Source organism: Lygodium microphyllum, chromosome 13 (assembly GCF_053477565.2).
Source record: "Lygodium microphyllum isolate KBCC chromosome 13, Lygodium_microphyllum_v1.1.10, whole genome shotgun sequence".
Taxonomy (NCBI): domain Eukaryota; kingdom Viridiplantae; phylum Streptophyta; class Polypodiopsida; order Schizaeales; family Lygodiaceae; genus Lygodium; species Lygodium microphyllum.
In genome coordinates, this window is record NC_141147.1 from 115,456,699 (window position 1) to 115,482,111 (window position 25,413).

Genomic DNA, 25,413 nt, shown 5'->3' on the forward strand with positions numbered 1-25,413 from the left:
CACTCATGCACTCATATGTGAGAAGGCATGATGCAAGAGCTGGTTTGACAAGCATGTCAAGTAACGCGACTTTGAACAAGGCGACTTAGTGCTCCTATACTCAGTTAAGGGGCATAAGCAAAAAATGAAGTTTAGGGGTCTTGGACCTTTCAGAGTCCATACGATCAACCAAATGGGAAACATCGAGCTCAAGACTCTAGATAGTGAGGGAATAGGCTTCTTCAATGGCAGTCATGTCAAGAAATACTATCCTCCCATGCATATTTTGCATGAGCCACCAATGTTGGAACCGCCTGTCAAGGTACGAGTAGCCACCATCACCCAAATCGATGACCAGGATAAGGAAACCATGGAGCTTGCATACCTACACATCACGGTCACTGCCAAGTGAACATGCATCTTCAATGCCTTAATTGACGAGGGAGCGGACTTCAATGTCTTGACTCATGATCACTGGACCCAACTTGGTAAACCACCACTACAACCCACTAACTCCAAATTAAGCCCATATGGGGACTGCTCATACGCACTTCTCATCAAGTGCAGGGTCACCATTTTTATCGAGTCTGAGACTGTACCAATGATCTTCTACGTGTTGCCAGACGCCAAGGATGCAGGCAGAAGATGCTGCTAGGGCGAACCTTCAAGAAGCAAACTCATTGCAACGTTGATTATGAGTTGCAATGCATTCACCTTGCCATAGGCAACATCTACATTGATACAGCTTTCAGCAAGGGCTGCACGATCTCATCCTAGTTCACACAGCCACCAGTAGAACTATTAGCAACCAAATCTAAGGAGAAGGGTAGTGCTCGGCCACCATCCACCACCTCTCAAGAACTGCTGCTCGTGGCAGCAAAAGCTAAGGCTCGACAACCTAGTTTTCAATGGAGACCTAAACACTCACAACCACCACCTAGGAGTCATCACACACAACCTCATAAGACCCAAAGCTCTAAACCTAGGACACCAAGGCACAGTTACAAAAATTAGCGTATAATCAGGCAAAGGTGGGTCCCTAAAGCCCTCTTGCACGCGCAAGGCTACTATGAGGGGAATGCTTGGATATGGATCCTTAAAGCTCACATGGCCAAGGGCACCACTCATACGCTACCCCCAAGCCTGATCACCCCCAGCCCCATAGAACCTCAAAACCATAAACTGTAGTGCTCCCCAAGCCCACATCCATCAAGCTCATCCACACACATGCCCAAGAGAGTCGAACAAGCCTATCGGCCCAAACGACAGATATCGTCACATGAGCCATTACCCGCTAGAGCCCATCCGACTACAATGATCCACTCTGAAGGCAGGAGTCCATTAGAAGTAGATGCTACTTCCCCAGCCCTAAGCTAGGAAGCCCAACCGCAACCTCAAGAACACCCGTAGCCACAACTGTCCATTGTCAAAGGCTCTAGTGCTATCAAACCCCAACCACTAGCACGTCTTAAACCCTCCTATGATGAGCGGAAATCATTTTTGACACTGGCCTCAGATCTAGCCGAAGATAAAGGGGATGACGTAGTTGATTTCATTAGATGGCTCGATGCCACCTTTAGAGAGCTAGCTCTAAGCTACGATCGCTTGGACTTAGGTTTGTTGCCCGAGCCTTTTGCAACCGAAGTTCGGACGATGCCTTGTTCTTGGGAGACGTTTGAACTTGCCTTCGCAAAGGCAACAAACTCCGCTGTTGTATTGCTCAATAGTGAGATCTCTAAAGAGCAAGCCCTCACTTACATTACACACGTGGACACTTGACCTTTTGATCTAGATCGCACAGCTCAGTTAGAGTACAACCTTGATTTCTACACTTGGTTCCTATGTTGATAACTCCTAGGCCCATTGCAGAATGTCTTCAACCTCCAAAACCTTCAATCCTAGGAAGGGTTCTTCTCGAGCTGGGAGGGGAGGGGAGTGAGGTGAATTAAATTAAAACCAAGGAAAATCAAGCAAAGAGCATAAACATGTAAACAATGAGCAAGGTAGGAAAATGGCAAGAGAACTTTGAAATAAAGGGCAAAAAGTTAAAGTCGGAAGGGAAGATTCTACATTGGATGGGATTTTAATGCTTTCATTCAATAAACATATAGAGTCTTTCTTTTTAAACTATGACTTTTCTTGCGAATTGTTAATTTGGAAGCACTAATGGAAACTTGGGATTATGACAGGAACAAAAGATGTCATAGCAAGACTGTGCCCACCGACTTCCGTTCACGGAAGAGGAAAGAGCACAATATAGCATCACTCTTGAGAGCCACGCCTACAACCAGCTTAAGTTCCGAACCATTCACAACATAGAGGGTGTGGTGGCCAAAGTGGAAGTGGCCAAGAGAGTCATTGAACAATGCAACTTCACCAAGTACCTTAAAAAAATTGCGCAAGAACCTAACCACACAAAGTATGTGAAGTTTCTCAGGTCTTACGACCCTGACAATGAGTGCGGCACCATCACGGTAGGAAGGGGAGAAAACGCCAAACAGAGTACATGTTCACTTAACCCCTGCCTTGGTGGAAAAGGCATTGGGAATGGAGCCAAAGATAGAGAAGAAGCAGAAGAGAGATGTGTACACCATGCTAAAAATGAAAAAGGAGAATGTGCTAACTAACGACAGCATCAGCATCCGAGACATCCCTAATGCAGAAGCTAGACTACAAGCAAAGCTAGTATATGCGCTCTTCTCCAGCCAGTGCTACAACGCCTTAATTGATTAAATCAGCATGCCAGTGCGTGCTAGAGAATGTACAGCTGTCACCCTGCATGAAGTCGACTGGAACAGTTATGTGTACAAAACCATCGACTAGACATCTAAAGCACTGGCTTTAGGAAGCACACCAGCAGCAGGAGGAGAGTCCCCAGCTTCCAAGGCCATAGAAAGAAAGAAGGCCTCGTTTATTGCCTATGGAAGCATTTTAACTGCATCATCCAGGAGGTAGTGAAAGAGACACAAGATGCAAAAGAAGGGGAAGGAGAAATGCCTGACAGGTCACCCCCTCACCAGGACCAAGAGAGGTTGTGGGAGCTTTCGCTCAACTGCCAAGACCCACGGACCGCTTATTGTTTCAAGCATTCCGAGTCGAGCACTAATGGCTACCTCTCACATAGTTGACACACCATCCATATCTACGGGTGTAGTGAGCTTACCTCCATGCCGATCAAGTTATCTCCTCTCCCGCACACTCCGGTAGCTCCATGATCCAAGTGCAAGCTTCAAGCAAGCTCCATCCTCAAGCTCCATGCTCCAAGCTCCATCGCCGCGAGCAAGAGAAGAAAGAGAAGAGAAGAGAAAAAGAGAGGAGAAGATGGAGAGCTTCTCCTCCCCGGTCCCTCGCCCTCACACACTCACTCCCTCACATTCTCACACTCCCTCCCTCAAACACAAGCTCAAGCAAGCAAGAAGAAGAAGAAGAAGAAGAAGAAGAAGAAGAAGAAGAAGAAGAAGAGGAGGCCCACTTTTGGCCACACACAAGAATGAGCTTCTCATTCACTTTTCAACTTTATATAAAAAACCCTAAATCCCTTTTGGGCGGTCATCCCCTTATCCCCTTTTTTTACATGGCCGGTCGTGGCCTAGGCCCTTTTTCCCATTGTCCTTCTATCTTCCTAGCTTCCTTTCCACCACCCATCTAGATTTACAAACTGCACGGGTGAGAGCCCGACGCTCCTTAAATTAAATCATGATGCGCTTGCGTTCTTTTACAAAAGTATTGACTTACGCTTTTCCTTGTGCGCATTTTCCCTTATTTAGGACTTTTCTGTGCTTCTCATGTTTCTAGATTTTTCTTGGCGTGCCTTCGTCTTCCATTTCACTTTGCCTTGGCCTTTGTCTTCTGCTTTAGCTTTTCCAAAAATTTCACATTTTTCATCTGACGGTTAACATTATCCCCCTCCTAGACGAGTGCCAGTCCCATGGCACTCACCATTGTAGGTAGCAGGCTTTAGCATACACTGAAGACGTGGGTGGCAAGGACGCCTGTGGTTGCCGTGGAGGAGTTGGTGGTGGTGTGGAGGAAGGTCCTTGGGGACACGTTGGTGGCCTAGGTGGCTAGTGGAAGGGTTGTTGGAGTTGGTGGTAGGGCTGTTCTTTGTTGGGGATTGTACTAATGGCTAGCACAAGTGTTGGTTTGTTGGGGATTCTGCACATGACGATTCTTTGCGGGCTTGCAGGATGATAAAGGATAAGCATTCAGAGTTGGGTGTCGATAAAGAGCAAACGACACTTTCGTTGGAGTGTTCAATACCTGCAATTTGAAAACCTCTCATAAGTGGTCTCTCCCTAGGGGTAGTGCTAGTCTTCTCTATCGCGCACAAGACATAGTTCAATTAGTTTGGAAGACATGTTGAACTCTAAGCAAGCTGAGAGTATTGTCCTGCACTTGAGGACCCAAATTGTGTATATATTTTAGTGCAGATATTATATGAGTGCTCGTGCATACTTAGATATTACGTAGTTAGAAGACCGCGACTTGGTTTCTCGTAACAATGTGTGGATGAAGCAAAGTTGTCCATGTGGAGAAGAAGTACGCCTGAAGGTGCAATGGTATTAAGGCAAAGTGCAAGAGGGAATCGTGCGAATGGGTCAGGGTGACGGGTCTAACCATAGGCGAGACAAGCTCCCTAGGTATGTCCTGCCCTTGATGTGCCCTGAACAATTGTGGGTGATGCTAAAGGGCTAGGGGACTAGGGACGGAGCCAGCTGACCAAGGTCACTGGATGTACCTAATTTGAGGACCCCTAGGTGTTGTGATGTGATCGTGGGTGCTTCGTATCTTTTCGTTATTTTCTTTTCTTTTCTTTTCTTTTTTTTAAATTTCCGTTTTCTTTTTCGTTTCCTTTTCTTGTTCTTTTTTCTTTCTTTCTTTCTTTCTTTCTTTCTTTCTTCTTCTTCTCTTTTTTTTTTTTTTGGGACTTGCTTGAGTACAACCATTGCAATATGTTGAGGTTATCAGCCTTTCCATGGGCTGGAAAATGTCGAGCTTCAAAGGCTCAGGAAGTGTGTATTACAGCGATGATTGTGCCCTAGCTTCGTTGTTAGAGAACCAATTGTTGAGATAGGGAGATACACTTGAGATTTTGCAAACCTCTTTGCTACACGCAATGTTGGTACAATTAAGATAACAACTGTCGTGAGCCAAATGTAGAGCTTGACCCAAAAAGAGAGCGTAGCCCATGACTATATTTTGGGCCATGCGATGTGGATGATCGGCAAGGGTGATTTTTGCTTTCGGCAGCGTGGCTTTGTCACGGCTCTTTGTGGGGTCGATGGTCTTGTGGTGACTTAGACATTGAACACTTTCGCACAAAGACCTGCGTCATCCTGCATCCATTTTTCACTTCATGAGAGTACATGCACAGCATATGCCACAACTATAATAAACTAGTGCAATGCAAGGAGACATCGCTTATCTGAATTCCATGGTGTTGACTTAGTTATCACCTATGCTTGATTAGCTTTTTCTTTTGCTAAAGACGTAAAATATATTAAACATAAATATGAAAAGTTTGTACAATTGGGAAACATGTAAGCACTTAACCCTTTAAAGACAAAAAGTCATGGCTAGGTAGCATTTGATAAGCCTTTTATACAATATGGGGCTACTCTATTTGTACGAGGCGGGGCGAGTTCGGATGGTCGGGCGACTGAGGTTCTGCTAGTGCGAGGCTCCTATGAGGTTGGACAGGAAAGATGTCGATTGGGACCCTGATGGTGTAGTCCCTGGCCATAACTATTTCTAGAATGCTTTTAAACAATGCATCAAATTCTTGCTTATCTTGAGCTGCCCTCTCCTCTTTCGAGCACCTGGTGCCCGAGTGTCTGTTGGGGGCCTGCACGACTGGTGTTGCCACGCCCTGCATGCTCCCTTGAGCTCTCGTCCTCTTGGTTTGGGGGGTTTTCGGCCTACATCCTGGGCGATGTCGTTTAGGGCCTCATTTCTTTGCGTATCTTTTAAGGGTAGGTACATAGCGTCTTGGCGGAGGAGCTTATGCTGCATGCTCCCTTCGACGACGGATATTATCCTTGCAAGCCAACTACACTGGGTGCTCCATGTCGGCTACTGTAGGGGGACCTGCAAAATGTGAACCAAGGATTAGGCCTTGAGGTAGAATAAAACTATTGGCATGAAAGGGATTATATAGTGGGTTATCAAGCGCATATGATGAGGAGGGGAGAGGTGAGGCAAGTAGTGTTTGTTGTAGAGGGATGGCCCCCATGATGATGTTTGTTTTGCCTCCAGCCATTAGCAGATCTTGGCTTATGCTAAGTTGTGTGGACTAGTTGTCATGGAGTGGAATAGGGCTAATCCCTGGAAGGATAGACCGAAAAAGGGGAAAGGTATATAGAAAGGGACAGTGCCCCATCTACACCATCAAAGATGTTGAACAGAGCTTCGTATGGTGATAATGAGGGTCGCATGCCCTCAAGCAACCATTGATAGTAGCGGCTACTTTGATTTTTTAGAGCACACAGATATGTCTGAGGTTTCACCGTTATTAGGAGAGATATCAATGGGTTCATTGGTGGATGGTCTCGATGCTTTATTCCTCAGCTCTTCAGCACTCTTGGTTTCAATATTCTCGGGGTCTACAGCCACTTGCAATTGTCGTTGTTGTTTTCTTTCTTTTCTCTTCTTTTTCTTAGGCAATCGAGGTGTATCCCTTGAAGACTCGGGACCTTGAACTAGGTCAGTTGTTGATATGCTTGGCTGAGCCTCAGCATTCTCTTTCTCTAGTGTGTCCTCATGGGGCATAGTCGTGGCCTGTTGAATAGCCTCGCTAGGTTGTGAGGGTACAACTGCCTCCCTTTTTGGAGAGTCTAGCTCTTTAGCCAATTCCTTTCTATTTAACTCATCCAGCCTAGGCTTTAGGCGCTTTGGAAGTACTGGAGTTGTCAAGGAAGTTGGTTGTGACACCTCCTCCACAGGTAAACTACTAAGGACACGTTTCACAAGGGGCATTGTCACGGCCAAGGGCTGTGACTGCTGTGATCCTTGATTGGAAGTAGTAGTAGCTAGTCCAGTGGGCTGGCTACTCTTGGTGGATTGCGGTGTCAAGTCCTTGGGTTGATTGGAAGTGGTCGTGTCTTTTGTTGCCCTTAGAGCATTCACTTGTGTAGATCGAGCATCATTTGAGCTAGCCACAGTGGATTGCATAGGCATATCCTTAGGTTGAGAGCTAAGGATGGTGTCATGTCCTGCCTCTTGGACATTTGGAAGCTCAGATGTAGGTAGAGATTGGGATTGAGTAGCCACACCACTTGATGATTGTTGTGCTTCTTGTGTCCGTTTAGGGAAAGAGAGTGTAGGACACTTGGGACTCCTAAGTGGCTTTAACACTGGCTAGGAGATTTGCTCGTGGCTGTTAGATGATTTTGCTATTCGCTTTGTTGAACATTTAACCTTGCCATGAGCAATGTTGTGCCTATGATGCCTGTTATCCTCTTGGAAAATCAAAGGCTTTTTGGGCACTAATGGCTTTTGTACATCCTCAAGGATTACAGTTGATATCTGCTTGTGAAGCATGCTAGGCTGAGGATCTACCCTTTGAGTGGTCCTATTTGGTTTCTCGATTTCGATCGTGAGGGGCTCGGTCACTCCACTGTTTTTGACTTGAGACTTGGTTTTTCATTTAGATCTCCTCCTACACTTCTTTGCTCTTGATACGATCTGGCCTTTAGTCGACAGAGGAGGTTTAGTAGGGGGTTTTGGCACCCAAATCCATCGGTTAGCTACGTAATATCCTTGAGCACATAGCAACGCTTTGGATATCCATCGCGGCATTGTGCTGATCCTCCATCGATGCCTTCGTCTGTAAGGCTTGGGCTTCTTTTGGGGTCTTCTACGATATTTGTAAGTCCAAAGCCCGTCCTTGGCATTGTCTCTTGACCTTCTTGTTTCAGGCATGGCCTCACTCACTGGTTCTCATTGTTCGACCTGTGCTTGTATCAACTCTTCCAACAAGTCCTTGCTCTCGTTAGCAGGCTTGACTGTTATGTCAGCACCTTCCTTGCCTTTCCCTCGAGGTTTAATGAGGTCACCCTTGCTAAAGGTCGTGACTATCCTTACACCCGGTAGTGTCAGGTGTATCCTGTGTGCTACATAGTCGGCCTCACACTTGGTAGCCCTTTTGAAGGGTCTTCCAAGGAGGGTTCCCTTCTCGCAATTAGCACTATTTGGAGGAACATGAAATATGATAGGCAAGTTGTCAGTTTCAATTATCGCAAGGATTTTGCACTTCCCTATGAGTGCTTGTGGGTGTCCCCCGTAAGGGCTAAGAGTTGCATTAGTCGGTGTGAGCTCTGGTTGGCCTAGTAGGGTCCATGATTCATAGGTCAAGATATTAAAATCTGCTCCTTCATCAATCAGAGCATCAATAGTATGCTCTCTTTTCGCGGTGAGTTTGACCCTAAGATAAGTAGGTGGTACTATGTCTTCATCTTCCGGGTCTTGGCTTGTAAATTTAAGCCTTCTGACAAATGCCCTTGAGTCCCCGACTGCACGACCAGATATGGATTATCCACTGGTGTCTTGGATCGTCTCAGTGTAGTGCTATTCAAGGAGCATCTATCATCAGGACTATCATATCTAGTCATTCTCGCTATTGTAGCTTGATGTTGTTGCTTTCCGCTTTGACTAGATACAGTCTGAATGCAACATGTATGTGTTTTTGCAGTGTGGTCTTTTTGCCCTTGTTGGCTAGATGGGTCCATTGAGGTTTTAGGGTCTCTGTTTGTCTCTGTTCGGGTACGGGCTTTTGGTTGCTCTTTTGCAAGTGAGAATCCATGCTCATGTAGAGCCATTACTACACTAGGGTCTGTTTTGGAGGACTTGTCACGGCGCGCGTTTTCTCTCTAACCTACTCGGGGGAGGTGCGGAGGGGGTAGAGCCTCGGCTCGTAGGGCCGTTATGGTAAATGCCATACATGATTTGAAAGATCATTTATAGCCAAATTTTGAACTACTGCCTCTAAGTTTCAGCCCAGTGATCGATCTATGATATGGTTTCGGCTCTATATGGTCTCTCAGTTAGTTTCACTGTCTTCAAGGTAAAAGTCGAAAAAATCTAAATTCGGCCCAACAAGTCCGAATTCCAGGGGTCAAGTGCCCGATTCGGACCGTCTGAGGGCCGAGTAGAAAGGGTCGAATGTAACTGGTCCGAATGTCAAATTCGGCCCCGGTTGTCCGCGAGCTGAGTGGACCGAGGGCCGAGTCAGGTAGGCCGAGTCCAGTGGGCCGAGGCCGAATTTTGAAGTTGGTCCGAATGATCAATTCGGATGGGTTGAGCGGTGGGTGTTCGAGTTGAGTGAGTCAAGTCAAGTGGTCCGAGTGGTAGTGGGATGAGGGCCGAATGGCTGAGCGGTCCGAGGGCCGATTCTGGGACTGGGCCCAAAATCACTATCACTAGAACACGCCGAGCGCGGCGTGTTTTTTCCCAGACTTCACGAAATTCGCCGCGCTGAGCGTTGGAGGCCTTCCCCCTGGTCGAGCAGCCCCAAATCCAACCTACTCATGTAGGGAAATGTGTAGAATTACCTGGGCTGGGCAAATAACTCCCGGATGGCCAGATCGAAGCGGATCTATGCAACGAAGCTTCCTCCCTCTTTCTTGCTCTCCTGAAACCTTGCAATGCATAATGTGGCCTTTCTTGCCACTCCTGGCCCCTTATCACCTTGCCCAAGCATGTACTCACCTTAATCTTGCCTCCCTTACTAACATTTAACCCAAAATTTCATTTTTAGCCATTCTTTTCCCTGTTTCAGCCTATTATACAGCAATAAAAAACCCTAATGTTTGCTCCAATGTTTTTCTTCTATCCTTCTTAAATGCAAGAAAAAATCATAAGGAAAATACCTACACTACTCCATTATACTTTCCCAAGTCTAGAACAACAAAAACCTACTTGTTAAGGAGATCGAATATCTCTTCAAACTCCCTTGCTTCCTACCTATCTACTTCAAGCACCAGTTTAGGGAAAACCCTACTACAATGCTCGATTCGAAGCGCGCAAGCGCTCAAGGCTTGAATTCGTTGGTCCCGGCAACGGAACCAAAATGTGGGAGCTTTCACTCAACCGTCAAGACCCACGGACCGCTTATTGTTTCAAGCATTCCGAGCTGAGCACTAATGGCTACCTCTCACATAGTTGATGCACCATCCATATCTACGGGTGTAGTGAGCTTACCTCCATGCCGATCGAGTTACCTCCTCTCTCGCGTACTCCAGTAGCTCCACGATCCAACTACAAGCTTCAAGCAAGCTCCATCCTCAAGCTCCACGCTCCAAGCTCCATCGTTGCGAGCAAGAGAAGAGAAGAGAAGAGAAGAGAAGAGAAGAGAAGAGAAGAAGAGAGGAGAAGATGGAGAGCTTCTCCTCCTCGGTCCCTCACCCTCACACACTCACTCCCTCACACTCTCACACTTCCTCCCTTAAGCACAGGCTCAAGCAAGCAAGCAAGAAGAAGAAGAAGAAGAAGAAGAAGAAGAAGAAGAAGAAGAAGAAGAAGAAGAAGAAGAAGAAGAGGAGGAGACCCACTTTTGGCCACATACAAGAATAAGCTTTTCATTCACTTTTCAACTTTATATACAAAACCCTAAATCCCTTTTGGGCGGTCATCCCCTTATCCCCTTTTTTACATGGCCGACCGTGGCCTAGGCTCTTTTTTCCATTGTCATTCTATCTTCCTAGCTTCCTTTCCATTGCCCGTCTAGATTTACAAATTGCACGAGTGAGAGCTCGGCGCTCCTTAAATTAAATCATGATGCGCTTGCTTTTCTAGATTTTCCACCTTATTCGTCTAACAATTAACAGAGATCCAGCTACAGGACCGAGATTGATAAGGAAGGACAGGAACAAGAAGAACAATCGAGCAAAAGGCAGGCCAAGAAACCCAAGAAAAAGACATCACAAAAGAAAAAGAAGCCAGATGAAGGCCGCAAGAAGGAGAAAGAGGATTTGGAAAAGGCAAAAAGACAATCCCTCAAGGAGGCCGAGAAGAGGGAGAAGAAGAAGAAACAAGAAGAAGAAAAAACAAAGGAAGAAGGATACATGCAAAGTCATCAATTTTTGAGCAAATCCATCCAACCCCCTTCTCCGCCTAAATTAGACGAGGAAGATTAGGTACAGGTTGTCGTTCTACTAGTGTAATACTATTCCAAAAAAAGAAAAAGAAAAAGAAAAAGCATCCAAGGAAGAGCAAGTGGAACATTACGCATGGAATGGACAAAACGACTCACTTACAGAAGCACTTAGCACCACATAAAGCACGATCACTGCACCTGGGGTCCTCAACTTAGGTGTGCCCGGTGGCTTCGGTCGGCTGGCTCTGCTCCTAACCCCCTAGCCCTTTTTGCTCCCCCACCTCATGCTTAGGGCCCATCAAGGGTAGGACATACCTAGGGAGGTAACACTCGCCTATGGTTAGACCTGTCACCCTAAGCTATTTGCATTGCATCTCCCTTTGCACGAATGGGGTCTCTAAGCGTGGGATATTACCCAGGCTAGCCTGTGGTTAGACCCAACTCCCCATCCCACCAACACAAGCACAATGCACTACACAATAAGGTAGACACGCCCCTTAGGTAGAGCATCGCACCCTTTCCTTCCAAGCATCACAAAGGTGACCAACCACCAACTTCGGAGGCCCCCATCAACCACTTGCTATCCGTTTGGATTCTCCAACAAACCTTATTACCAAGATTCCATGAGCACTCGAGTTTACACGTGGCCCTTTCCTTACATGACTACTTCGCCAACTGCCTCTTAAACCCAACAGTCGGCAAGAGTGCCATGGGATTGGCACCCGTCTTGGAGGGGGGTAATGTTAAACCCCAAGCCAAGAAGGTGGAAGAATGAATGAAAAAGCGGGAAGAAGATGGAAAAGGAGCAAAGACACGCAGGCAGCCTCTAAAGCTAAGCCGGGGCCAAAAGCGTAATTTTAAATGAAAGGTGCCTCAAAACTCTAAAAACTCTTATAAAAGAGCACCAAGCTCCCTCCTGTGCCACTTGTAAAAGAATAGACGGGTATAGGCTTAGGGCATGAAGTAAGAAGAGGGAATTAGAAAAAGGGACCTTGCCACGATGGCCGGTCATGTAAAAAGGGATGGGCGCCCATGGGGTTTTAGGGTTTGTATATATAAAGTTCAAAAAGTGAATGGAAGCTCATTCTTTGGTGTGTGGCTAACAAGAGCTATTCTCTCCTTCTCTTCTTCTCTTCTCCTTGCTTGTGTGTTCTTGAGAGAGGGAGTGTGAGAGTGTGAGGGAGTGAGTGTGTGGGAGTGAGGGATCAAGAGGGTGAACGGAGCCCCAAGAGGAACACCAAGGAAAAGGAAATTCTCTTGCAAGAAAATCCATCTTATAACATCAACAAGCTTTTATTTCATTCTTTTGATAACCAAAACAAAGAAAATAGCAATTCTTCACGTAACATCATAGTAGATATCTCCCACGGATTTGATAGAATCAACCATAATCTTCAACATCTTTATAGAATCCACCAATATAACAAAGAACACAAAAGAATACACCATATTTGAATGGAAATCAATCACATAGTATTCATCTTCAATGTCTTCATAGTTCTCTCTCTCAATCTCTCATTTACAGTTATACTGTTTTGATAGAATTGACTATCTCTGGGTCTCTCTCTCTCTCTCTCTCAATAGTACATCATCTCCTCACTACAATGCTCTCATAATAACCCTCAATTATCCTTCTTAGGTCGTGAATGCACCTCCCAAGAGGTATGTTTGATATGAAGAGTCACCAGAGCCACTACAGTGTCCTCTGTCACTGTCACTTAGTCTTCTCTTCAGTCTTCAGCAGCTGCTTCTTCCACTTGTTTTAGCTCTTTTGAACTTAGATTAATCCTTTCCAAAGGTTAAAAAACTTTCCCAAAGTCACACATACATTCTATAGAACACTTACAGAAGGTCTACAGAACAGTTACAGTACAGCACCAGAGCAGCTACGGTACAGTTATTGTATAGAGACAGAGCAGAGACAGAGGCTCTATCGAAGCTCTACAGAGGGTTACAGAAGGTCATCAGAACCTCGTAACTCATACTCAAACCATTTCAAACTATAAAAAACTATTCAATGGGCTTTCAAAAGATCTCAATTTTCATCAATCATCAATCCATGCTTTATACAGAAGAAAATCAGAATAAAACAGAAGCTATATAAAAGGTATACAGAACCAATTAGAACCTCAATAGAACCTCATAGAGCTTCATATCTCTACTAAAAATAATCATGAACTTCCAAAATATAATCAATATTATTTAAAACATTCTCAAATACTTCTTTTAACAACCATACATCACTCTAAATCCATCAAAAATCAATCATTCAGACCTCAAAAACAACAAAAATTAGTCAAAATTTGAGTCTTTTTCCACTCTCAACATATTCCCACACTTAGAAAGAAAGTATCCTCGTGACCTAAGGAAAAGAAGAATATAAGTTCATTAAAGAGCTCAATTTGGATCTTCCGTAGAATCTTCAATAATCTCTCCAAAACACGACCCCAACTTATCACCTGTATCTGATAGAAAAAACTACTAAAGGAAAACTCCCATTATTCATTAACTCATATGATTAATCATTTTAAGAAACCATAACAATTTTGTAAAGGATATAAAAGGTTCGCTTCAGCTTTCCACCATAGGCTTTTCATCCACCATCAATCTTATGAAAAGAGCTCTCGAACAAAGTATTCTCAATCAACACGAACTCATCACATACAATTATTACATTACACACAAATACTAACATAACCATCTGAATGACACCTCCAAAAAGAGATATTTATCATTAAGAATCATCCAAGATACATTGCAAAGGCATCAATGAAGATGATCCCTTTTGAAGGCTTGGTGGTTTTGAAAACGATCCATGGAGAAGAATTCATCTACAAATGTCTTTGGAGGATTTTGAAAGAACTGCAAGTAGCACATCCTTTCGAGTAAGACAAGGTATCTACTAGGGAGACATAGGGCATGAAAATAAAGGATATCCAACTGGTGGGAGTCAATGTTTACATTGACATTCATACAAAGTTTTGGAATGGCCTTTTGATCATTATGGGAATGCCTATGCATATGTGCTAGATACCAAGCAAAATGAGCTATCAATCTCATCAAAGGATCTAGAAATTGTGAATGTTGGTGAGCAAAATGAAGGTAGTTCTGGTATGCTTGACTGGCAGTTGTCCAATCTCCTGGAATTATTGGCCAGTTTATCTAAGGTCCCATAAAAGAATCAATCGAGCTCCATCCTCGTCTTCTGGTAATCTGCTGATCAAATCCTTCATATTCACTAACCAATTGAGGGGGTTGAGAGATAGAAGTGGCAGGAGATGAAAGTGGAATAAGTAAAAGTGGATGAAGAGATGGGTAGGCAAAATCATAAAAGGAGGAATAGGTTAAAGAAGGAGTGTCTGAAAATTTTAGGGAATCAGCTAGGAAGGGTGTTAATCGATAAATAGGAAAGGTAGAAGGTATATGGATGGATGGAGAAGGGCATGGTGGAGAAGGAAAAAAAACTCTATCTTGGATAAAAGAGCAATATGTAAATATGGAAATTTGAGGAAAAGATTGAGGTTGGAAAAGAAGGGGTAAAATTGCTGTTGAATTGGTTTGATAAAGGAAAAGATAGGTATCATAACGGTGAGCCATTTGTTGGTAGTACAGTAGGCTAGGAACAGAGGGACCTAAGATAGATCTTCTCTTATAGGCATAAAAAAAGGTTGAATCAAATGGATGGTTTTTGGAAAGGTGAGCTAAGAGATCCACCCTCAGTTGGTTAGTGCTCTGTACATAGGTAGAAGCTGTGTTCTGTCGTTGATTCAGGACCACAGAATCAATCATTGAGTGCTAGGAATTATCAGGACAAGTAGTCACTTTTGAGGAGTAACTCTGGAACATGTCATCTATTCGCAACTCCAAATAGTTGACATACAAAACAGCTTGTAAAACCACGTCTCCCACATACCAGGCCATGTCTACTTCATTTGGAATCAACAGATCTCCCCGTAGATACATATATGACAGCAACATGGTGTCCATCGTGACAGAATCTTCAAACACCATACGGACCACTTCTGTCAGTAACTCAGGAGACCAAGCTCCACTCCAACCATCCTCTGGAAGAGGAAGATCCATCGTTGAAAGCTTCATGTAAAAGGCCAACTTTTGCAATTGATAGTGGACAAAGAAAGAATGGTCCGGAGGAACATATTCCTGGAAATGCTCAAATGTAGACCATAGCAGATCCATCTTGGATTGCAATCTTTCCACCTTATCTTGGAATAAAGGACACAAGGTAGCCTGTCTCTGGAGAACTGCCAAGTCCTGCTGTGAGAGAGAAGGGATCAGTGGAACATTAGGGCTGGGAGGAGCAGACCGTGACTGTGCCAGTTGGTCTTGCAACTGCTTGATTTGGGAAGCTTGTGATTCCACTGTGTCATTAGCAGTTTGTAAGGTTGAGAGTTTTATATCTAAAAGAGTCTGAAACTCTTGTGCTTCTTTGGACATCCTCTCCTTCTCCTCTGAGATTCTAGTGACCTCTGATTGAGCTTCTGTTAACTGAATCTTCAAAGAAGATATCTCTTCTCTTTGGGTCTCAATCAGTTGGGTTTGTTGCTCCATTTGCTTAAACAGATCTGCCAGGGTTTCTTTGGCAGAGGCTAATTCTGATATTGCCTTATGCAACTGGTCTTTGGACTTCATCATTTCTTCATAAAAGGAAGCATACAGCTGTTGAACACAAGTTATCATTGAAAGTTCAATTGAACTCTAGATGTCTTTACATAGGAATGGAATGGCATCTCCCGACACTAAACTGTTCAGTGAAGGGATTGATATGTCCAAGGAACCCTCTCTATGTGCCCTGAATATGTTGTTACATGTGAGATAAGCAAGGAGATCACTGCCAAATGTAGCAGGAATTGTAACTGAAGGAAGAACACAAGGAGCTTTATCTGCCACCCGCTTCAAGCGTTTGCGCTGAATGACCAATGGAGGAGGAGAATCCAGATCCTCTATATCAATAGGTTGTGACTCTTCTGAAGGTGGAGGAGGAGGTACTGGATCAGATAGAGGAGGTGGAGGCACACCCTTCTTTAAACCTGAGTATGTCAAGAAAGCAGACAGATAGTATCCATAGGTGGCGTTTGTGACATTGCCCCTGGTTACTTTAATGAAATGTTGACCCATCTTTGTGAGTAGGTAAGTGCTCCAATCAATAGCTACTCCTTTTAACACCATCCTGGAAGCTGTAAAGAGCTCTTTGGACAAGTAATGGGATGGTGTTTTGGCAGGCATAAACCTGTCTTGGAGGAACTGGCAGACCAACTTCCACACAGGATTAGTGATCATGGAAAAGGAAACTCCTGAAGTGTTGATCACTTTCTTGACATCCAAAATTTCCTTGGTCTGTTTCTGTAACAGCTTCAAAATCTCATAGTTAGAGAATAGCTGTCGAGCTACAACAAAGGGATCTCCTTTGTAGGGAAGAGACAGGGCCTTCCCTAACCCTCGGGGTTTCAATGTCATGGAAGTACCATGGACCGGTCCCAACTTCTTGCTGTATGAAGCAAGGAACTCATCACACATGGATGGATCTGCTGGAATCAAGGGGAAGGAGGTAGCCACGAAAGTCACGAGTCTTGCCTTCGCGATAGGCTCAAAAGTGAGTAGGAAAGAGTAATCCCTACTAACCAGTGGGACATACTGGATAGGGGGAGGAGCGTGAGGTGCCATTCAGATGGAAAACACACACACCACAACACAGACAATCACAAAGAATGCCTGCAAAACAACCAAAGGGCTATCAAAAAGGAATCAATCCAAAAGAAGGACACTTATACAGACATAGAGGTAACTAACCCATTTACCACCCCAGACAATACATAGCCTAGAAAAAATTTGGCATGACCTCTACACATATGCGACCGAAAACTTCATGCAATGCAACAAATAAGCACCCAAATCCCCGTATCAGGCAAGAAAGAAAGAACTACACACCGTACCCGTAATCATAACACATAGACAAATCAAACTACCATAAAAATGTACATCAAGACTTGACCATAACCTCGATCATCAGTGTCAACTAAAAAGACTGTGATGCGCCCATCCCACGAAGCGTGTTTATTAAAAAGGGAAAAAAAAAGTGCAGTGAGGGAAAATTATTTTAATGAATGGTTCATTTTAAGAAATTATTAACAATGGGTAAATTTTATTAGGTGATAAACCTTAATAAGAAAACGGCGGTTCCTTTATAAAAATTTAATTACAAATTATTATGGTGAAACAGTGCTTTAGCGCAACCCGGACTATGATTCCCAGACTGGGTCTCTAAATACAAATTCCTTAATTAAAAATTAATAGTGATGTGGAGCGCTTTTTTGCCAGCGTGTGCTTCTTCGTGACGGCTGGTTCATTTTTATTAACAATTAAGGTGTCTCTGAAGCGCACATAGTGCGTGCAAAGTGAATGGCTGGTTGATTTTTAAAATTATTAAATTGTGTGTGTAGCACGAATGCACGTGGAAAATGTGGATAAATAAATAGTTCATTTTAGCATTTAATTGTGATTAAGGGGAAATAAAAATAAATAAAGCTCACAAAATAAATATCTGGTAGGGGTGTGTATGCAATGGCCGGAAGGCGCATGGAGGAGTCCCCCAAAAGCAATGAATCCAGTTAAATAAAATCAAAGACCACTGACTGAACAAAAAAAGAAAACACCTTAGTATTTTTATTGTATTTTTAATTTTTATTTTGTATTTTGTTTGTTTTGTAGTTTAGGTGTGCTTGGTTTGGTTTTATAGTGTGGTTTGGTTTATTTATTTTATTTGTTTTTTTTAATTTGTTATTATTGGTGGTTGGTTTTTGTTTGGGTTTGTTTTTTAAATAATAATAATAATGAAATCAAGATATATAGCACATAAATATATGATGAAGGGAAAAAATAAATATTCAACCATGGAGGAAATATCCACAATTTATGTTATGATTTTTTTTATTTTTATGCTTTTTTTATTTTTTTAAAGAATATGTGTATCTTTTATGAAAATATTTTGAGGTGAAAAATTAGTGGAAAAAGGTTAGGGGGATGGGTGAAATTTTTTTGGGAGATTTTTTTGAAATTTTTCTATATTTTTACTAATTTTAAATGAATTTGATCCATTTTTCAGGTCATTTTGAATGAATTTTCAAATTTTTAATTTTTTGTAATTTTGTTTGTTTAAATTTCCACTTGACAAAATATTCCAAAAAATGGCAAAAATATAGGGGAATTTTTAGAAAATTTCTTGTAATTTTTTTGAATTTAAATGAATTTTTTAAATTAACTAAATCAATTAAATGATGTAAATCAGGTTAGTTGGGTAAGTAAGGCCAAATCAGGTCAACTAAGTCAAGCTAGTCTAGATAAGTCAAGTAAGTCAGGGTAAGTCAAGTCTGATCTAGTTAGGTTAGTCGGGGTTGATTAGGTTAGTTTGAGTTAGGCTAGGTTAGTTAGGTCACTTAAGTTAGTCTAGGGTCAGTTAGGTCAAGTTAAGTTAGTCTAGGGGTAGTTTTAACTAACCAGGGTTAACCTAACTAGCCTAGGGTTAGTTAGTGGGGGTGGAACTAACCTGAGTTAGGTTAGTCAGACTGACTACAGTTAGGTTAGTGGAATCCTAACCCTAGTTAGGTTAGTGGAATCCTAGTGGGTTTAGGGGAACTAAAAGGGGGTTTAATAACTTAAGTTAGGTTAGTTTTTAACCTAACCTAGGTTAGTTTTTAACTTAACGTAGGTTAGTTTTAACTTAACTTAGGTTAGTGGTTAACTAAACTTAGGTTAGTTTCTAACCTTATTGTGGTTAGAGGAGGAGGAGGTGGAGGTGGGGGAGAAGGAGGGGGAGCCGGTTGGCGGATGGTGGGTGGCGGAGGACCAGTAGGCGGCCACGCAGGTGGTGGACGATGGCGGAGTACCAGAAGGAGGCCGCGGTGGCGCTGGGAGGCGAGGGTGGAGGAGATGGAGGGAGCCAGGAGGCGAAAGGGGCGGAGTTAGAAGGTGGGGGGGGGGGGGGACGACCGCGAGAGAGAGAGGGAGGCGGTGGTTGGAGGAGGCCGCCGGGGGCGGACGACGGGTGGAGAAGGTAACACTGGGGGGAGACGGCAGTTGGAGGAGGGACCGCCTGAGGAGAGACGACTGTGGAGGAGGTAACACTGGGGGGAGGAGGAAACCGCAGATGGGCGGGTAAGAAGGTGATGGTGGGAGGAGGGGGAGCGCTGGAGGGAGGAGGAAGCACTGAGGAGGGAGGAGGGAGTAGCAACAGGCGACGGGAGCACAGGCGGAAAAGGGGGAACCCGAACATGTATGTCCGTTTTCTTTTTGTTCTTTAAAAAAAAAAAATAATAATCTAAAGTTTGGTTGTTTGTTTTTTTTTTCCTCTAAAAAACAATGTTGAAATTAATTCATTTTAAGTTAATTAATGTTGGTTTGTTTTTTAAATAATAATTTTGTTTTTTTAAAATAGAAAATAAATTCATAATAATAAAAAAAAGAAAACTAAACGGGCAAGAAATACACCCCCGACCCGTGCGCATGCGCGGGCAGGGGTAAAAAAAATTTGCAATGCCAGGATCAAACAGGCAGGGACAAGGACGCGCGATCCACGAACGCCACGGGGCGTCTCGAGGTGCGTAAAACCAAAAATAGGTGTGTTCACGCGCGAGGCGAGGAACGTGGTTAACGGGAAAATTGAAGAAAAATTAATAAAATCCAAACTGTTTGTCGGATAAAAAATCTGTAAAAAGGAAAAATGGGCCGAGAGACGAGGGGAAAATGTTGGAAACATGTGACGCACGTTTCGGGACAAAATCATGGTGTTCACATGGAGAAAACACAAAAAAAAACTCGAAAACACATACGAACATTAATATCGAAAGATCCGCGCATTGGAATGAAGTATGAAAAAGGAAAAGTGGGAAAAACAATGTGTACGACAAGCCTATCACAAGAAAACACAGTTTCGATCGAGATAGGATGCGTTCACATGGGAAAAACCCCAAAAATGGGCCAAAAAATAGACTCGAAAATTAATACGAGAAGAACCGTGCATCAGAATAGCAGCCGGTAAAAAGAAAAAATGTCCGAAAGAAAGGAATTCACAGGACTAGCATATCAAAGCTCAATTTAGGAAAAATTAGGATAGATTCACGTGGAAAAAACATGAAAAATACATTTAAAAACGCTCAAAAAAATTAATAACTAAAAATACGGTAGGCAAAAGAGGGGAGAGAGAAAAGGAAAAAGTGGGGGAAAGGTTGGTAGGACACAACTGTCAAATCAAACTGGAATTTCGATGAAAATAGGGCAGTTTCACATGGAAAAATGTAAAAAATAGGCACAAAAAAGACTCGAAAACTCGCAAAAATTAATAATGGATGAACCATGTATCGAAATGACATGGAATAAAAAGGAAAAATGTCAGGGGGAAGGGGTAAGATAGGCTTGACTCATCAAATCAGGGTTCTGAAGCAATCATGATGCGTTCACATGGAAAACTGTCCAATTTTACGGGAATTGCTTAAAAAATGAATAACTTGAAAACCGTCTGTCGGAACAAGGGTTGGTAAAAAGGAAAAATAGGAAATTTGAAGGGACAAACATGGCTGTAAGGTTAAATTGGGATTCCGGTGAACGTAAGGTCCGTTCGTATGAAAGAAGCACAAAACCAAGAATAAGGGCAACCGGTCAAGGAACAACCCCGATGACAGGGTGAAATAGAATGTAAGGGTGAGGAAGGGACCCCATTAGGGTAAAATAAAGTCAGGGCATAGATGCATGATTAGAACAGGGTATATGCATGGGGGTATGCAACATGGATGCGTAGGGACGCATCCCCACACTTAAGACCTTAACAGGAAGGATAAACCAAACATCAAGGACTTGGCACCTCACATCAGACCAACCACAAACGTCCCCACACTTAAGACATAATGAGTATTGAGAAACAAAAGGCGTAGGGTTAGAAAAACTTGGCCCATATTGTTGAGGAGGAATGTCGACTATCGAGATTGCGTCTGGAGGCATTGTCGGCTGGAGGTAACAAAGTGTCTTCACAGCACACGTCCTTCGTCCTTCGTGGCAGCACCCAGGGAGGTAGTTGGTTGAAGGAATCATAGGAAATTCGTCGCTAGCAAGGGATATTGTATTCAACTCATGATCACTCAAATGGATTGAAAGAGCACGCACTCGCCCCATGACTAATATCACCCGAAGAAATAAAGATGAAATCCCAGAGCTCACACCTAGTTTAGGAATCGACAAGGGAATGATATAGAGAGAGTATGCCAGGGTGCACAATTGATGGTGCATCAGTGCGTCCAACCTGTCTGGCATAGGTGCAAGGAGAAAGGCCAGGGAGCCTTGCAGTGCAGTATATAGAACAGAGTGATGTGTCTTGTGATATTGGCAGAAACCCAGCCCATGGGTGCATAGGGAAACGGGAACGTACCTGACTCCAAGGGTCGTAACGTCCCTCAATCCTCACCTCTCGATAATGGATTGAAGAAACACCAGTCACACTCATCCCATCCTCTGTCTTGTGCTTTGTTGAAAGATACAGAGGGCAACCCTTTCCTCAAACCCATTGATGTAATCCTCATGGTCGCTTGTGCAGAGGTTGTATGCCTTATGTGCATTTGATGGTGCAACTGTGCATCCCGCCATGTGTCGGCATACAATGCAAGAAGGAAGGCCAGGGAGCCTTATAGTGCAGTGCACAGAAACAAATCGTGCTTTGTGCATTGAGAGGCCCATCCCGTGTGTGCAACACTCTGTTCACACATCTCATCTCTCATTCGATTTGAAGGGAAAGACTGGTCACTCACCCCACCCTCTGTCTCACTCTTTGTTGATAGATATAGAGGGCAGCCCATACTCACATCCCCATCCTGTTAGGATGAAAGCTCACATCACTCTAGGTGTTGGTGATGAAGATCATGTCGGTTGTTGTTGTTGTCAGGATCTTAAGGACAAGGCGTACCCACGGAGGTAGCCTACAAATCTCGTACTTCAATGATTGGTAAGAAGAGTCGTCTGTTAAGAAGGGCAGACGGACTGATATTGCAGAGACAACGCACCAAGGGAGGTGGCTTCAAATTACTTGCTAAAGGGGTTTTGCTGGTGAGTCAGCTATCCTGAATTGTAGGGTGTTACCACCTTTTCCACAGTCAGCTTCTCGTCCAAGGGTGTTTCCACCTTTTCTTGGAACGAGGCCTGTTATGACAGGGAATCTCTTCCTTTTCTCCCATAACAGTTTTGTTGTTTTTTTTTTTGTTTTCTTTTTTTTAAAAATATTTTCTTTTATTTTTTTTTCTTTTATTTTTCCTTTTTTTTTCATTAAGAAAGTGAATGGTAGAAATACCATATGTTAGGACCAACCTCACCATCGTTATTGGATCAGACGAGAAGAGAACATTGTCGGGTTGAGATGTTTGTGTGAGGGGGTAGTAGAACGAGACCGCCTCATGAGGAGAATCATAATGGCTATCAGAAGCACGACAAGAAAGACATTGCGACGCCCAAGAGGGAAGGGGTAGGTTGACTGTGATTGTCAAGATTCCCAGGGAGGGAATTACTTCTTCAGGCGATAGCCATTGATGAGGAAAGGATCATCAGAGGCATCAACGGTCTGCACCTGAATAGAGCCATTAGGATTGATGGTGGCCAGTACCTTGTACGGGCCCATCCACTGTTGTTGGAGCTTGCCAGGAAACTTGCCAAATCTCGAATCATAGGCTAGAACAAGATCACCTTCTTTGAACTCCTTGTGCTTGATGAAACTGTCATGATAGGCCTTGCATCGCGCTTGAGTGGTTTCCATGCACTGTAAGGCCATTCGCCGTATCTCATCCAAGCATTCCAAGTGCAGGAGATGGCGTTGAAGTGACTCATCATCTCCCAAGTGTTCTTTAACTGCCACTCGCAAAGAGGGCAATTCTAGCTCAACAGGGAAGACAGCTTCTGTACCATACACTAGCTGGAAAGGGGTTTGTCTTGTAGCTGCCTTATGGGAGGTTCTGTACGCCCAGAGGGCCTCTGTAAGTCCATCGTCCCAGTCACGACGATGTGCGGCAATTGTTCTTATCAAAATCGAGCAAAGGATGCGATTGGTGACTTCAACTTGGCCATTAGCTCAGGGGTAATAGGGAGTGGACTTACGATGGCAAATCTTATACAGTTCCGTCAACTCCTCCATGATTTTGTTAAGGAAATGAGTATCCCTGTCACTTACCAGCTCGAGGGGACTGCCAAAATGAGTGTTAATATTCTCGTACATGAATAGGGCGACGCTATTACCATCGTCCCGCTTCAAGGCTTTAGCTTCACACTACTTTGTGACATAATCCGTACATACTAGGATGTATCTGTTCTGCTTCCGTCTGGTAGGTGGATCAATGGGACCCACAAAATCAATCCCCCACTTCTCGAACGACTTTAGGGGAAGAATGGGTTGCAGTGGCATGGCACTTGTTTTGGTGGGTTTCCCCATTCGTGCTAACAAGCATCACATCTCTTGTAGTAGTCATATGCGTCTTTGTGGAGAGTCAACCACCAGTATCCTGCTAATAGAGCCTTCTTGGCTATCACTTCTCTTGCGAAGTGTCCACCACATGGTTCGTCATGGCATGCTTTCAATACTATGCCTATTTCATCTCCTGCAACACATCTTCGCAGCACTTCGTCTTTGCCTTTCTTGTACAGTGTGCTGCCTAACAAAGTGTAGGGGGCTGATTCTAACAAAAGCTTCTTCCTCTCACAGCTTGAGATGCCAGGAGGATACTGTTGAGTTGCTAGGAGATTGGCTATGTCTGCATACCAGGGAGTAACTGTTTGAACTAGAAACAAGGAAGCATCAAGAAGGTTTGGATCATCCTATTCCTCTTCTTCTGTTTGAGGGATCCGTCAGATGATCAGCTAGGACGTGGGAACGACCAGGCTTAGTGACTACTTCAAAGTCGAACTCCTGGAATAGGAGCAACCATCTCATCATTCGTCCTTTAACATGTGCTTTGTTCAACAAGAAGGACAGGGCTTCATGATCCACGTAGAACTTGAAATGCGTTGACAATAGATAGTGTCGAAACAGCCAAGCACTCAAGCTCTGTCACTGTATAGTTCCGTTCCCTATCAGTGACCTTTCGGCTTGCATAATATATCGGTTGATCTAATTTAGAGGGGCCCTTTTGACATATGACATCACCTAGCCCTTCAACTTATGCATCGGTGTGCACATGGAACTCCTTCATCTAATCAAGAGAGGATGTAAAATAGGTGCTTGGATAAGGCACTGTTTGAGGGCATTAAAGGCTTCTTCACAGTCATCAGTCCAAAGAAAATCAGCTTCTTTCCTTAGGAGCTTGTACAGAGGGGCTACCTTGGTCGCAAAATGTGCAATAAATCTTCTGTAGTAGCCCACATGGCCAAGAAATCCTCTCAATTGCTTGAGGTTTGGTCGGTGCTGTTAAGGCGACAATCTTTTCAATCTTTGCCGGGTCTGTTGCAATCCCTTGTGCAAAGACAATATGGTCCAATAGAACTCTTGAGGAGACACCAAAGACACATTTGTCGGGGTTGAGAGAAATCCCATACTCGTGGCATCTGTCAAAACATTGCTCTAGGTGTCCCTACTGCTCACGGATCAAACTATAGACACAGAAGTCATCAAGATACACTTCAATGAAATCATGTAGATGATTCTGGAAGGCAGCCATCATTACTCGTTGGAAGGTGGCATGAGCATTACAGAGCCCGAATGGCATCACTGTGTAGGCATAGGTCCCCCATTCTATGGTGAAGGTTATCTTGGATTGGTCCTCTTCTGCGATTTGAACTTAGTTATATCCGTTGAATCCATCCAAGAGGGAATACAGCTCATGGCCTGCCACTGTGTTCAACAGTTGGTCTGTAAAAGGGATAGGGAAATGATCGTTCTTCGTCTTCGAATTGAGCTTTCAAAAGTGGACACATATTCGGAGTTTCCTGTTTTTCTTGGGTACTACCACAATGGGCGAAACCCATTCACTGTTAGCCACGGGATAGATGAACTCTGCTTCAAGAGGTTTCAATAATTCGGCCTTCGCTAGAGTGGAGTAATTAGGATTCATACGTCTTTTTCTTTGCCTTACAGGTTTGGCATGAGGCTCTAGATCAATATGATGTTGACATACTATGGAATCAATCCCCTTTAGGTCTTTATAGGACCAAGCGAATATATCTAAGTTCTTCTTGAGTAGGTCTCGTAGGACCACTAGTTCTTCTTCAAGAAGATTGAGACCCATTTTCAAGTGACGTTCAGTACCGTCAGTATCCAGGAATGTTACTTGTCTTTCACCTTCCACTTCACGGATAAACGTCCCATG